General features: G+C 41.3%; 1 protein-coding gene across 3 annotated transcripts in view; it reads left to right on the plus strand.

Moving 5' to 3' along the window:
- The window catches only part of LOC100520241 (olfactory receptor 10J1-like), a 328,271-nt gene that overhangs the window by 73,954 nt on the left and 239,033 nt on the right, over positions 1 to 15,284 (plus strand). The gene's annotated exons all lie outside the window — the stretch shown is intronic.

Here is a 15,284-nt window from a genome sequence, read left to right on the forward strand (position 1 = left end):
AATTCCAGGGGGTAAAACCTTATATGTCTTATTGGACAGTAAGAGCGAATCGGAGTTGGGATTATGCATCCTCTTGCCTCCTAACTGAATGCAGATCCTTCAGTGTGGTAGCCAGTGCCATTCACAATCTGCCTCCATTCTGGGCTTAACTTCTTAAAAACAATTTATTAGAGTGTAGTTGGTTTACAGTGTTTTGCTCTACAGCAAAGTGACCCAGTCATGCATACATATACATTCCCTTTCTTATGTTATCTTTCGTCATGGTGGGCTTAACCTCTTAAACCCTGCTTTCTGGTCAAATGCCTCTAACCGTTGCATCCCATACGTGCCTGATAGTCCTGATTTCCTTACTTCTATTCTTTGCTTTCATTTCATCTTGAATTTTCCATATCCGTCTGTTTCTTAAAATCCTGACCATTCTTCAAAATCAATTTCTAAAGTGATTCACTTCATGAAGGGTTTTCCTGATATATCAATTAGACATTATTTTCACCTCTTTCCAACTCCCTCTGAGGTTAAGACCAAGACCAAAGACTTTGGAGTAGAATTTACTAGTGGTTGAATATTGCGAAGGCCACTCAGCCTCTCTGAAACTTGGCTTCCTTTTCTGAAAAACAAAGATAAAACTATCCACCTCCTAGTGTTCTTGTGAGAATAAATCGGAGTCTGTAATATGCATAAACTGTTTGGAATAATGGGTGGTTATCGTGACTGTCACTTTGGAGTTTTATGAATATCACTATTGCCTCTCTCATAGATATTAGCATATTTTTCTCTCAAAAAAATTATTATACTTGATTTCTAATGTTCTGTCAATTTCTGCTGTACAGAAATTATCTTCTCTCTCTCTCTTTTTTTTTTAGCGCTGCACCTGTAGCTTATGGAGAATCCCAGGCTAGGTAGGGATTGAATCAGAGCTATAACCAGTGGCCTAAACCACAGCCACAGCAATGCCAGATCCAATCTGTGTCTGCGACCTACACCACAGCTCACGGCAGCACCAGATCCTTAACCCACTGAGCGAGGCCAGGGATTGAACTTGCGTCCTCATGGATACTAGTCAGGTTCGTTATCACTGAGCCACGACAGGAACTCCACAATTATCTTCTCTTGCTTGAAGCTCAACATTAGGTCTTATTCATTTTTAGATCACCCATTTTACTTCATTACTTCTGCACATAAAGGGAGCCCAGTATATACTTGTGGAATCAAGTGATTCCAGCAGGGTGAGGACTTGTGAAAACAGTTCAGAAGCAAATAAAAAGAATCCAGTTGTAATGCAATTGAATAATACAACAGATCTGCTGGAAGCAGGAGCTGGCAGATAACCTTTACTGGAAACCTAGGTACTGTGTTCTTCTTTCCCAGATGCTCATTAACGAGTGCCATAAAGCAAAGAACATAGGGTTCACCATCTGCTTCTAGTTTTCATCATAAATTTATAAAGTATAATCCTGTCAACCCAAGATGGTTTGGAGATCAGTGTGGAAGAAGGTCTTCTCTAATGGGAGATGAGGCCCTGGAGCTGGCCCGGGGGATGATGAGTTTATATTCCCGTTAGTGTCAAGTGCCAGGGTTTATAGCTCTGGATGTGAAAATGGGAGGTTCAGTCACTGTCATGAGACAAGCCCGGTAGGACAGTAGGTTTCAGACTAGGGTGGGTAAAAAGGAGGGAAAATGGGGCCTGATTTTGTTCTTTAGTTTCCTTCTCAGGAATACATTTCTCAGGCCTTGGAGGAGAACAGCAGCCCCAGCTTCAGGAGTGGTCAGGTGGAAACTGTGGATTCTTTCTGTTGCAGAAAGGAAGGTTTTGATGTCAGGATACAGGAAAATGAATCCTGGGTCTTCAGAACTGGATGGAGTTCTGAAGGTGAACTGGTCCCCGTGGTTGCTGAGAGGCTCCTGGGTACCTTCCTGCCAGTGATCGTTCAGGTGACAGGAGGTGGTTCCTGTCTGAGTGGCCCTGGAGGGGCTGAGGACAGGGAGGAAAGATGGCAAGTGTTGGGTAGAAGCAGGGCCACCAGTGAGCCTCAAGTAGAGCTGTCCTGGTGACATCAGCTGGCGTGCAGTACAGTTTGCCTTCAGAGAGTATGGGAAAAGAGGGCTTTGGTGGTGCCATGAGGAGGGCATGGTATAAACTCTGATCTGGAAAAAGGCAGAGATGTGAGCTCTAACTGAAAATTACTCAAGGGATTAAACAACCTGAAAGATGCCTTCAGAGTTCCTGTTGTGGCTCAGTGGTTAACAAACCTGACTGTATCCATGAGGACACGGATTTGACCCCTCGACTTGCTCAGTGGATTAAGAATCTGACATTGCCATGAGCTGTGGTGTAGGTAACAGATGCAGCTTGGATCCTGAGTTGTTGTGGCTGTGGCGTAGGCCAGTGGCGGCAGTTCTGATTCTACCCCTAGCCTGGGAGCTTCCGTATGCTGAGGGTTCAGCCCTGAAAAACAAAAAGAAAGGTACCTTCTAAGGCCTTGGGTGTTTATGAAAGACAAAATGTCACAGCAACTCCTGGGAAAGACTGGATAGAAAAAGATGGAAGGAGAAAACATGGGGTTGAAGAAAATAAGATTTTGGTGTTAATAAAGAATTATGTGCCATATGTTCTGTTGGCCATAAGGTAACTTAAGAGCATTTATTCATAATAGAGACAATGGAGACATGAAGAGACCATATATGGTCTCTGATTACCACCCTGATAGATGACTGTATAAAATCAAAGGTATGCAATCTTAGACTGACGGCAGGGTCTTATGGTAAAAGAAAAAGGCAAATCTGAGGTTTGAAAAATAAAGATCTCGGCGTTGCTGTGAGCTGTGGTGTAGATCACAGACACAGCTTGGATCTGACATTGCTGTGACCATGGCTGAGGCTGGTGGCTACAACTCTGATTCGATCCCGACCCTGGGAACCTCCATATGTTGTGGGGCGGCCATAAAAAGACAAAAAAAAAAAAAATCTATAGACTGTGGAACCAAATTGGATTTTACTGCAAATTTTTGGTCACATATGATTGGAAAAAACATGGTGCTATTAAAATAATTGAGAGGACATTCATGCAGAAGAGGTAGAGGGTAGATGAGATCTTTGGTTCCTAGAATGCCAAACTAGAAATGATAGCACGGGAGTTCCCGTCGTGGCACAGCAGAAACAAATCCGACTAGGAACCTTGAGGTTGCAGGTTTGATCCCTGGCCTTGCTCAGTGGGTTAAGGATCTGGCATTGCCATGAGCTGTGGGTAGGTCACAGACGTCTCTCAGATCTGGCATTGCTGTGGTGTAGGCTGGCAGCTACAGCTCCGATTAGACCCCTAGCCTGGGAATCTCCATATGCCACCAGTGCGGCCCTAAAGACCAAAAAAAAAAAAAAAAAAACCCAAAAAACAACAAACCAATAGTATGACCTACACGTAGACAAGGCCAGTGGAGAATTTGAAATAAGCACGTGCCATTTGGTATTAGAAATATAGGTTTCAGAGAAATCAACATACACGTGATGATGAAACAAAAACCGATGTCTCTTTCAGTGGAAGAAAGAAGAGAGAAAAGGTCAGGAAACCAAATACTGACATGAGGGAGGATTCCTATTGGGATTGAAAGCAGGGGAAGAGTCAGGGAGAGAGACCGAAAAAAAAAAAAAAAAGATATTTGGCAGAGAAGGATGGTGTTATAGTGTCATGGAAACCAAGTTAGTGTAAGTTTCCAGGAGGCAGTGTCCGGTGGTATTAAATGCGTCAGAGATCTAAGTAGAAGGGATGCTGGATTTAGCAATAAAAACTTCATCGGTGACCTTTGAAAGAGCAATTTGCTTAAAGTGAGCATGGCAGAAGCCAGGTTGCAGGGGGGGAGGATGGAAGGGAGGGAATGGGGAGGCCTTCCCTTCCTTCGGAACCCTTTTCTTAAAGTTCAGTAATTCTGACAAGAAAAGAAAGGAAAAAGGTGCAAGATTTCTATAAGGGGCTCAGGATCCATTGAGTATTTCTCATATAGATTATGGATTGTCTGTTTTTGACAGAGAGGCTATAGTGGCTCTGCTTCCCGCCCCGTAACATTTCACCCTGTGACAGAGAAAAATCAGTGTTCACCTGAGATTATGATTGACCTTTCCACCAAAGTAGCTGTTTCAGACTCTAAATGGCAGGCTCCAGGCTGCTGGCTGACTCTTACCTCCCCTTCCCAATTCTGGCACAGTCACAGTCGGCCTCTCCTTGCCAGATCCTGCTGTTGATACATAGGAGTCCCCCCTTGATCTCAGTTCTTAGTTTTAGGACTCTTTTATTTTTTTATGTTTTGCTTTTTAGGGCTGCACGCATGGCACATGGAAGTTCCCCGGCTGGGGGTCAAATCAGAGTGATAGCTGCTGGCCTACACCACAGCAACACAGGATCTGAGCCAAGTCAGTGACCTACACCACAGCTCATGGCAACACTGGATCCTTAACCCACTGCGCGAGGCCAGGGATTGAGCCTGCATCCTCATGGATACTAGTTGGATTCGTTTCCACTGCGCCACTATGGGAACTCCTCAGGGCTCATTTATAAAGGAAATTCCGTGGTAAATTTGGCATCTTCTACTTTGGGGTTTGGTCCTGTACCTAGACCAGGGCACTGCAATGAAATCTCATTTCTGAATTCAGAATTCGACTGTAACTCCTCTCTAGGATGCCACAATATCTGTTTCTAAGTCTTCATCCTTGTCTGCATCCCTAAATTACAACTCATTTATTTGGAATCACTCATCTTCATCATATTTATAAAATACTTTGATTGCCATAATAGATTTTTCTAGATTAAAAAAAAATTAGTTTTTGTTTTTACTCATTGGTACCCACTGGCCATAGCCACCCCTTTGCGAGAGCAGCATTTGGGAGAGCAACTGTGAAAAGAAAAAATAAAATGGCAGGGACCCAGTGTAACTCTATATTTTGTGTGTTGAAGAGAAAAGTTTCCTTCTCTACGTATAGGACTGTATTTCTCAGTCTATAGTGACAGAGGATAGGCATTGAAGAAACGGGTATAGATTCCTCACCTGTGTGACCAGAAGAGGTCTTAGCCACAGCTGTCTTGTGCACTCTTGTCATCTTGTCCTGCCCTATGCCACATTTCTGCCCAAGATCTAGAGTCTCTGTCAGTACAAGAGAATTTTCCCACGTTCACTCATTCAATTCACATCCCTAAAACTGCGGAATACGGAGAACCTCACAGAAGCTGATGGAATTCGCCTTCTTGGGCGCCTCCAGTTTTGTTAGGGCCATCCTGTGTATCTTAACTTCCACAGGTCTCTCACCACACTGGCCACGTACTGTTTCCTGAGCACACAGGCTAGTTCAGAGACCATATCCTCTGGCATCATTCTGAAGTACCGTTGAGTCTTGTGTTTTGGGACAGGCTTCCTATTCTTTGTTGGCTTGACCCCCACCACATGTTATGGGCTCATGTGAAAATCCTGAGGTGTAGAGTTTGTGAATAAGAGGATGTGTGCCCAGGCTTTTAGCATTGGCCTGGGCGGACCAGTTGTCTAGATGTCACCCATGTCGCATTTATACTTCTGTGATGCTCTGGTGGCCCATTTCTTTTGTGAACTCCTTCCTGCCATGACATGCTCCTGCACTGACCTTGCTCTCCATGAACTAGACAATTTTTTATTTTCCACACAAACATTCAGGCATCTGTGGGCTTGGTTTACATTTCCCACATTAACACCCTCATCACCTCCTCTGTGCTTAGGATTGTTCCATCTTGGGACTTTGTCACCTGTGCCTCCTACCTCATCATGGTCGTTGTGGAGTATGGGTGTGCCTCTATTATCTCAAGCTCAAGGTGGTTCTTTTTTTTTTTTTTTTTGGTCTTTTTTTAGGGTCACACCCAAGGCATATGGAAGTTCCCAGGCTAAGGGTCCTATCAGAGCTATAGCCGCCGGCTTACGCCACAGCCACAGCAACATGGGATCTGAGCTGCGTCTGCGACCTGCACCACAGCTCACGGTGACACCAGATCCTTAACCCACTGACTGAGGCCAGGGATCAAACCCGCATCCTCAAGGAGGCTAGTCGGGTTTGCTAACCACTGAGCCACAACGGGAACTCCAAGGTGGTTAATTCTATAGAAGACTCTCTCTCAGGAGCCCACACCACCATTGCTCTGTGGCTAGACCCTGTTGTTTACAGTCTAAGGTACATGGAGTCCAAGGATACCAGGTACAGAGCTGTGGACAGAAGTGTTTCTTAACAAACGGACACATTTCATCAGGAGACCTTTAGTCCTGGCCGATGTTTTTCCTGCTTACAAACATTTCACATCTCACAAGTAAACCAAATAGAAAGCTGTGTTGTGAACTGGTTCAAGCACTTAACCTACTCTTCTACTAATGCTCTAGGAAGAAGGCAGAAGCTAGGCTTTCTGTTCAGAGTGCACATTACTGCAGAAACGGACAACACTCCAGGAGCACTTTGATGTTTCTTATATGGGAGCATTTTGATTGAAAATCCTCCTGGCTCCCACTTCAACCCGGCCATTTGGTACTTAACTTTTGTCAGTGAGTGTGGCAGACCCAGTGACAATGACAGCAGGAACTTCAGTTAAAGGAGCCCAGCGACCACCATGATCTCAGTTATATGGTCCTTAGAAGGCATTTTTAAAAAACTTTGCCTACTATTTGCTGATTGAAAAATAGTTACAGCAGGAGAGGCCCTTCTTTCTATGAATTCATCCCCACCGCCACTTAAGTAGTGTGTATTTAGGTGGAGTGTCCTTTACTTTCATAGGAGAAATCAAAAATATTTTTTTGAAAGTTTTTATTGAAGTATAGTTGATTTACAATATTCCTTCAATGTCTGCTGTACTGCAAAGTGACCCAGTCACACATGCATATACGTTCTTTTTTTTTTTTTTTTCCATAGTATCTTCCATCATGTTAACCCAAGAGCTTGGACATAGTTCCCTGTGCTGTTGTGCTGTACAGTAGGACCCTATTGCTTTTCCATTCTAAATGTAATAGTTTGCATCTACTAACCCCAAACTCCCCATCGATCCCACTCCCTCCTCTTCCCCCCTGGCAAACACAAGTGTTCTCTCCATGTGGGTGATCTGTTTGTTTTGCAGATAGGATCATTTGTGTCTTATTTTAGATTCCACATATTAGTGGTGTCCTATGGTATTTATCTTTCTGTTTCTGACTTCATTTAGAATGAGAGTCTCTCGTTGCATTCATGTTGATGCAAATGGCATTGCAGCTCTTGGAGCTGAGCAAAGGGAAAATAGATGAGTGTCTCTTCTCATGGAGTGGTGCCTTCATCTAGAACTATTTTTTAATTTTATTGGAGTAAAGTTGACTTACAATGTGTTAGTTTCAGGTGTACAGCAAAGTAAATCAGTTATTCATACAGATATATCCACTCCTTTTCAGATTCTGTTCCCATATGGGTTATTACACAGTATTGAGTGAATTTCCCTGTGTTATGCAGTAGGTCCTTGTTACCTATCTGTTTTATACGTAGTAGTGTGTATACATCAATCCCAGCCTCCTAATTTATCCCCCCTCCACGTTTCCCTTTTGGTAACCATATGTTTGGTTTCGAGATCTTTGAATCTATGTCTGTTTTGTAGGATCTTTTGAATCATTTTTAAAACTAGATTCCACATATTAATGATCTCATGTGATATTTGTCTTTGACTTACTTCACTTGGTATGATATTTTTTAGGTCCATTCATGTTGCTGCAAATGACATTATTTCATTCTTTTTTATGGCTGATAAATATTCCACTGTGCATATGTACCACATCCTCTTTATCCATTCCTCTGTCGATGAACATTTAGGTTGCTTCCATGTCTTGGCTATTGTAAATAGTGCTGCAGTGAACACTGGAGTACATGTGTCTTTTCCAATTACTGTTGCCTCCAGATATAGGCCCAGGAGTGGGATTACTGGATCATATGATAGTTCTTTATTTAGTTTTTAGAGGAACCTGCATTCTGTTCTCCATAGTGGTTGTACCAATGTGCATTCCCACCAACAGTGTAGGAGGGTTCCCTTTTCTCCTCACCCTCTCCAGTATTTATTGTTCATAGACTTTTTGATGATGGCTGTTCTGGCTGGCGTGAGGTAATACCTCATTGTAGTTTTGATTTGCATTCCTCTAATAGTTGGTGATGTCAAGCATCATTTCATGTGCTTTTTCACCATTTTAGAACTCCTCTTCTTAAAAATTTATCTTCTTATCCCTCTATAGCCTTTGAGAATTGGTATTAATTCCACAGTGATTATAAGGTAGCTCCTTGGAGATGTGGTGGCTAATTCCAGGCAAGTGACTTTGATGGCTCTTCCTTAAGCGTGAAATGCAATTTCCAATAAATTAAGCCCGGCAATGCTCATTTCCCTTCTGCTGGGTGAGTGGGGACTGAAAGTTTATTTCTGTCCCATGTCTTTTCTCCCTGGAGTTCTCCCTTTGAAGAGCTCTTCTCTGTATATTACCTTTTTTTTTTTTTTTTTTTTTTGGATGGGTAGTTGTGTGTTTAAGACATTTTTATGGAAGTTCCCATCGTGGCACAGCAGAAATGAATCCAACTAGGAACCATGAGGTTGAGGGTTCGATCCCTGGCCTCGCTCAGTGGGTTAAGGATCCAGTGTTGCCATGAGCTGTGGTGTAGGTCACAGAGGCAGCTCGGATCTGGCATTGCTGTGGCTGTGGTGTAGGCTGGCAGCTATTAGACCCTTACCCTGGGAACCTCTATATGCCGCGGGCGCGGCCCTAAAAAGACCAAAAAAAAAAAAAAATTCTGTGTATTCCCACTGTTAGAACTAGAAAATACATCAGAAAAGCCTTTTTTAGTAATATCTATTTTTATACAGTCCTATGTTTTAGAAATGAATGATCCATTGTTATTTCAACTCCAAGACCAATCTTCTCATTTTCTGTCTTATACTTTTGTCATATTTTTAACCTCAGAATGAGGGTTGAGGTGCATTTTGGTCACCTGTGATTTTTCTCTCTTTAATAGACCACCGAAGGTTAAGGGTCCCAGGCATAGTGGCTGCCTTCTCCTGGAATCTCTTTTGTCCTATATAGGAGACTGGGAGGATTAATAAATCATGCCAGTGTCTTCGTATCAGCACATGATGTACCATAAGGAGCAGTCCTAAAGCTGAGTCCCAATGAGCTTATAAACTCTGTGTGCAAAATATTGTCAATATTGGCATGTGTGCATTTTTCATCAAATTTTCCAAAGAAGTTTCTGATCTGCCAAAGATAAAAATCTATGGCTCTCAATTAGGGTTTTGTAAAACTTTTGACCAAAATTTATAGCAAGAAGTGTATTTTAAAGCAGCATCAGACTGGAAGATTTGCCATAGCTTATTAATCATAAACCTCTAGTACTAAGAGACAGCAAGTACCGGAGGAGCAGCAGGGTGCACAGACTTCCTGAGCTGGAACCCTTGGGTCTGCCACTTTCCAAAGTGTGACCTTGGCTCAGAGAACTTAACCCTTTGTGCTTCAGCTGTCATATCTGTAAAATGAGGACAATAAGAGTACCCTCTGTATAAGTAGATCAAGTGTTACCTTAGAACAGTATCTGGCACATGCATTTATGCTAAATGCAAAAACAGACACAACTAAACAATATGCTGTTTGGGGACACCATCCTTGCTATGGAAACAGAGCCAGGATAGTGGTCTCTAAGGCAGAGGGTGCTGGATGGGAAAGGGCCATAATGATATCTCCAAAGCACTGGCAGAGGTTTTCTTTTCTTTTTTTTCTTTAAGCTGTGTGGAAGTACATTTTACTTCTTTGATGCATATTTAATAACGCTCTTTAGATGTACTCCGTGTCATACAACCAAAATTATATTAACAAATAAGAATACTTATAATTCCTGTCCTCAAAAAAAAGTGTATTTTATATTACTGTGCTGTGTGCATGCATGCACACACACACATATATAAATACATCTTGATCACAATTATTACAAAACAATTCCAAAGCTTAAGTCAGGAGAATCTCAGAATCCTTGAGAAATGATGAGAAGTTCTGTGTGGCCAAAAATGAGTGACAGGAAAGTACATGATAGAAAATGGATTGATAGGGGCTGTCTTTGTCATCATGACAGCTACTCTGTGCTCCTCCATGCTGTACCCCCGCCCCCCAGGCAGCACTAGTTGCTCCTTTGTGTCTGCTGCCACAGGTGTCTATAAATATTTTAAGTATTTCTGTATTATTATAATGTATTCCATTAAAAATGTGTCTATTTTAATAGAAAACTTGTCATACTTTCATTCAAAATGTAAGTGCTGGGTATTTATAATGTACCAGTCACTGTCCTAAGCCAGATAGATTCTGTTTCCTTAAGGAGTTGAGGACCTCAAGAGACCACTATTTTTCTTTTTTTCTTTTTAGGGCTGCAGCTGTGGCATATGGAAATTTCCCAGGTTATTGTTGAATCGAAGATGCAGTTGCTGGCCTTGCACCACAGCAATGTGGGGTCTGAGCCACATCTGCGACTTATATGCCGCACCACAGCTCAAGGCAACACTGAATCCGTAACGCACTCAGCGAGGTTAGGGATCAAACCTGCATCCTCATGGATATTAGTTGGGTTCTTAACCTGCTGAGTCACAGTGGGAACTCTGAGACCACTATGTTTATTAAAAAAAAAAAAAAAAAGGCAAGTTTCCTTTCATTGTTCTTTGCATTACGGTGCTTTGCAGATATTATGGAGTTTTTTGTTTTTATTTACAAATGAAAGATTTATGACAACCCTGTGTTGAGCAAGAGCCATTTCCCCAATAGGACCATTTTTTTAGAGTACAGTTGATGTACAGTGTTGTGTCAGTTTCTGCTGTACAGCACAGGGATCCAGTCATACATACATACACATTCTTTTTCTCATACTGTCTCCAGCAGGACTATTTATTTATTTTTGCTTTTTAGGGTCACACCTGTGGCATATGGAAGTTCCCAGGAATCAGAGCTGTAGCCGCTGGCCTACCCCACAGCCACAGCAATGCAAGATCCAAGTCGAGTCTGCTACCTACTCGTAACTCATGGCAACACGAGATCCTTAACCCGCTGAGCGGGGCCAGAGGTGGAACCTGCATCCTCATGGATCTTAGTTGGGTTCGTTACTGCTGAGCCATGACGGGAACTCCAAGGACTATTTTTTAAATTATGTACGTTATACATTTTTTTAACATACTGCTATTGCGTACTTAATAGATGGCAGTCTAATGTAAACATAACTTTTACATGCCCTGGAAAACCAAAAAATTTGCATGACACCCTTTCTTGTGATGTCCATTTTATTATGGTCTCAAACTGTGAGGGATCTCTTGAGGTGCGTCTGTTGCAGATGCTGGGATGGGTGACACCTAGGGGAGACCATGGTGGTAGGGGCTGTTGGTGGGGAAAGAGTTTGGTGTCAAAGGAATGAGCACTCATTTCTACTTGGTGTAGTCCAGAAGAGGATGGAGTCAGAATGGAAGGTGAGGGTGTTCAACTAGGTGACTGAATTTGGGGAGGGTGAGAAAGACAGTGGCAAGCAAAGAGAATAGCATGGCTAGCTCAAACTTGAAGAAACTTGAGAAAGGACAGGTGTTTTTACCTCTGTCTCTGCATTCCTGGTATCCAGCATGGGGCCGGACAGATAGGTTCTTAATACAACTTTGCTGGATGAGCTGGTAAGGACGTACAAGGTACAAGGCCTTGTGTTTGTGTTTTTTGGCATCCTGGAGCCAGTGGAAGCATCTGGCCACATTTTCTCTGGCCTTCTTACAGTCTCTCTCTATTTCAAGATGAAAAGGAGAAAAAAAAAATGACATGATGCAAAAGAAAAATTCCATGGGTTCGTTTTCTTTCATCAGATTCCTCTTTGATTAGGCCACGTTCTACTCCCTTTTTTCAACTTATATGAAACTGGTCAGAGGGGAAAACAGCTGCATAAAATCTGGCAAAAAGTCGAGTGAAGTTTTTGTGAATGGGACAAGTGCTTTCTTGGAAGGAAAGAGAGAAGGTGACAGGAGAGACGAGCCTTCTTAAAGGACCAAAAGATGAGCGTAACAGGTGGACTAAGCTTTTATAAAAGCAGATTTAAAAGGTACAAGACCGCAATTCATCCTGCTCCTGCTGATGCTCGAGTGTGTAGGTGGGGTGGGGTGGGGGAGCTGGGAAAGGAAACTACTCTTTGAAGTGCTAGAGTGACAAACACTAGAGTAGGGAATCACATTAGTTAAATAATACTCTTAAAAATACATATTAATTGATGGTAAAACTCTTACAGGCACTTTCTAGGTTGAGATGTGTCATACTTTTGCAAGCATTATTTCTCCCATTTTATTACTACTACTGCTGCTGTAGTCACTACAAGTAGAGCTCACTTATGAGCCAGATACTGTTCTCAGTTGTTTATACATACGTGTTCACTCTTAATCCTCACAGCAACCCTATGAGGTAGGTAGCATGTGAGGCACAGAGTTTGAGTAATGTGTCCTAGAACCCGGTTTGAGTCCTGGGTTTGGCACTCAAGCCCTTGGACTACACAGCTCACACTCATAAAGAGATGAAGAGGCTCACTAAAGTTCATACAGTAAGTGACAGGATGTGGCTTGGGAAAAACCTTGCCTCAGACTCATATGGACCAACTCTAAATTACAAAGCCAGACACACACACACACACACTCTTACACGCCTCACTTATTCAGTCTCACAGGGTAAGGAATAATATGCATATAAGTCAGTTTTCAGATAATTGGGCATATCCTTTCTAGGTCAGAATATATCTCAGTTCAAACATTAATAGACATTTCTCAGAGGTATTATCCTTTTTGCCTTTGTAAACTGTACACACCTCCCAGTTTCCTGGGGTGTTTACTATGTCTTGAGCTGTGATGCATTAATAACCCCAGGATATTGAGATGTTGCCTCTGTGTTAAATTATCCAGATTGTAAGGGGTTTTTGTGATTTTTAAAAAACAACTTTATTGGGATAATTTTCAGTTTATAGAATTTACTCTTTAAGTATACAATGCAGTGGATTTTGGTTTACTTAGGGAGTCACGCTATCATCACCATAATCTAAGTGTATAACATTTTCATTCCCCTGATTAGAAACCTGGTACCCAGCCCTAGGCAACCACTATTCTGTGGATTTGCCTCTATGGAATTGCCACCTCTGGACATTTCATATAAGTGGAATCACCCAATACCATTGTCTTTTGTGTGGCTTCTTCCACTTTGCATGAGGTTTTCAAGGTTCATCTGAACAATGTTGTAGCTGGTATCACTACTTCATTCCTTTTTATGGCTAAATAATATTCTGTTGTGTGGATATAATGATTGATGATTAATTTTTAAATTTTTTATAATGACTATTTTTTTATAATTGTGTTTTTTTGTTTTTCTGGTTTTTTTTTTTTTTTTTTTTTTTTTTTTGTCTTTTTCCCTTTGCTAGGGCTGCTCCTGCGGCATATAGAGGTTCCCAGGCTAGGGGTCTAATTGGAGCTGTAGCCACCAGCCTACAACCAGAGCCATAGCAACGCGGGTTCCGAGCTGTGTCTGCGATCTACACCACAGCTCATGGCAACGCTGGATCCTTAACCCACTAAGCAAGGCCAGGGATGGAATCCGCAACCTCATAGTTCCTAGTCGGATTCGTTAACCACTGCACCACAACAGGAACTCCCTATAATTGATTTTTAATAATGGTTCATGATTAATTTTTGAGTGTTGAATTAATCTTGCATTCTTGGGATAATTCCCATTTGTTTATAGTGTGTAATCCTTTTTTGTATTGTGCTAGAATCAGTTGCTAGTATTTTGTTGAGGATTTTTGCATCTTCATTCAGAAGAGGTACTGGTCTGGGTTTTATTTTCTTATGAGGTCAGTTTTAGGGTCAGGATGATATTGACCTCATAGAATGAGACGGATTATGTTGCAAAGGTAGTATAGGAAGTCTTGTGTACTTTCTACCCAGTTTTCCCCAGTGGTTACATCTTATATAATTGTAGTGCTACAACAAAATCAGGAATTGACATAGGTACTGTGTGTGTGTGTGTAGTTCTGTCATTTTATCACATGTATCGATTCATAAAACTATGGCAGATTCTTTTACCCTCCCATTCATAATATATGTCTTAAATATCCCCTCTGCATACACTGGTAACCATATTAGACAAGGTTATAATTTTTCCTTCAGCCGTCAAACATGATTTAGAAAACTCGGGAGAAGGAGAGTCTGTATATCCACCTATATTTTTGCCTACTGTGTCCTTCCTTCCTTGCTAATGTTCCAAGGATTTTCTTTTATTCCTTTTCAATTTAGAGAACTTCTTTTAGCCATTCTTTTAGAGTAGGTCTGCTGGTGAAAGATTTTTAGTGTGTTTCCCCCCCCCACCCCGGGTATGTCTTGATGTCTTTTTCATTCCTGAAGACTGTTTTCACTAGATACTGAATTCTGGGTTGACAGTTCATTTCTTTCAGCACTTGAAAAATATTGTGCAACTTCCTTCTGTCCTCTGGTTTCTGATGAGAAATCCAGTGTCATTCAAATTGTTTTCATTATTTCTCTCTGGCTGCTTTTCAACTTTTTTTCTTTGCCTTTTGTTTTCAGAAGTTTGACTGTGATGTGTCTTGGTGTGGATATTATTTTCAGTTTATTCTGTTTGGAGTTTGCTCAGAATCTTGAGTCTGTAGGTTTATGTCTGACAGATTTTAGAAACTTTCATATGTCTTCCGATAATATTTTATTGGATGACACTCTGATGACATGAACATTAGATCTTTTATTAGAGTCTAACTTGTTCCCTAGACTCTATCCATTATCGTTCAGTTGATTTTCTCCTAGTTTTTCAGATTGGATTCTTTCCATTGTTCTGTATTCAAATTCACAGATTCTTTCTACTGTTCCCTTCCATTCTTCTGTTGAACTTATGCTTTGAGTATTTTATTTTGATTATTGTATTTCACAGTTCTAAATTTCTATTGGGTTCTTTATATCTTGTATTTCTTTGCTGCGCCTTCCTATTTTTGCTGAGTTTTTTTTTTTTTTTTTTGTTCATTTGTTTCAGGCATGTTCATAATTATTCACTGAAACATTTTTATGATGGCTCCTTTAAACTCCTTGTCAGGTATCTAACATGTGTTACCTTGGGGTTGATATCTTTGATTGTCTTTTTCATTCAGTTTGAAGTCTTTCTTGGGTCTTGACATGAGGAATGATTTTTGTTTGAAACTTTGATATTTTGAGTATTATGGTCTAAGCCTCTGGATCTTATTTAAAACTTATGTTC

Source organism: Sus scrofa, chromosome 4, assembly GCF_000003025.6.
Source record: "Sus scrofa isolate TJ Tabasco breed Duroc chromosome 4, Sscrofa11.1, whole genome shotgun sequence".
Lineage (NCBI taxonomy): Eukaryota > Metazoa > Chordata > Mammalia > Artiodactyla > Suidae > Sus > Sus scrofa.